Below are 1215 nucleotides of genomic sequence, written 5' to 3'. Positions count from 1 at the left end.
AATCTCTCTTCCCCAGCCATACTTATTAAGTACTAAAGTGTACACTCCATGATAATTAGAATGATATGAATATCCAGTTTGCTCTAAGTAGGTATTTACAAATACTAGAATTATTTAATCCACTTCAGTACAGAAGATACTGGTTGTCATAGTTAACATGGTCCCACAGTTCATTCTTGTGTGATACCTCCTTCCTGGTCCTGAATATTTTTAAGTATAGGCTTTTGGTTTTATTTTTTTCATGTGTGTGTAGCACTGTAACATCTCCAAAGAAATTTATCAAGAAATCTGTTTCCAGTTATCATTTTGTTACACACACAAGCCTCTTTAAAGGGACAATCTCCACAGTCTCCACAATTCTCCAGTTTAGTAAAGGTATCTGCCCAGATCTTATCAGAAAAACTTAGAAGGCTTTCCCTTTAGAGGCTGAAGCCACAAAACTACTTTAAGAGTTATACTGAATACAGCCAAAGAAAGTTGCTTAGTGTGATTGTATTAAGGTAGTATTATAGAAGTGATTCCAGTTATAAAGGTACCCTAACCTGGAACAGTTTTTTCAGCTCTAAAGCCATATCTGTATTGAGCTTCCTACCTACATTCATACTTCTTTTTTTTATGCAGCTCACCTGAAGAGCAAGTAAAATTCATCTCTGTCAGACTATGCAGCACATATTGCTTCTTAACACTTGAGAATATATAAAATATATTTCCTTTATGTTAGACATGCAACAGTTAGATGTTTTTGGATTTACTTTTTTTTAGGTAATACCTGTATGGCACTGATTTCTGCATTATGTGATTAAAATCTTTTCAGTAACAACTCCTAACAACAGTCCTTCAGAATAGAAGAGTTCCCCTACAGTAGTTCAACTATATGACCCCAGCAAGGAATGAGTCAGACAATGGGACTAATTTAAAAAACAGACTAAAAACTAATTGGGCCAAAGAGAATGGTATGGAGAGGATCTATCATATCCCTTAGCACACACCAGCCTCTGGAAATACTGAACATCATAACAGCTTGCTAAAAATCTCTCTGAAAGCAATGGGTGGTGGAATTTTCAAGAATTGGGAGAGAAATTTAGCACAAGCCACCTGGCTAGTTAATACCAGGGGACTGATCTATCAAGCCAACTATGCCCAATCAGACCTTCTGCATACAGTGAAGGGGATAAAGTCCCCCCCATATGTGAAAGGAAGCTGTTGGGAAAAGCT

Source organism: Chaetura pelagica, unplaced genomic scaffold (genome assembly GCF_000747805.2).
Source record: "Chaetura pelagica isolate M959 unplaced genomic scaffold, ChaPel_1.0 scaffold139, whole genome shotgun sequence".
Taxonomy (NCBI): Eukaryota; Metazoa; Chordata; class Aves; order Apodiformes; family Apodidae; genus Chaetura; species Chaetura pelagica.
This window is presented reverse-complemented; position numbering follows the sequence as displayed.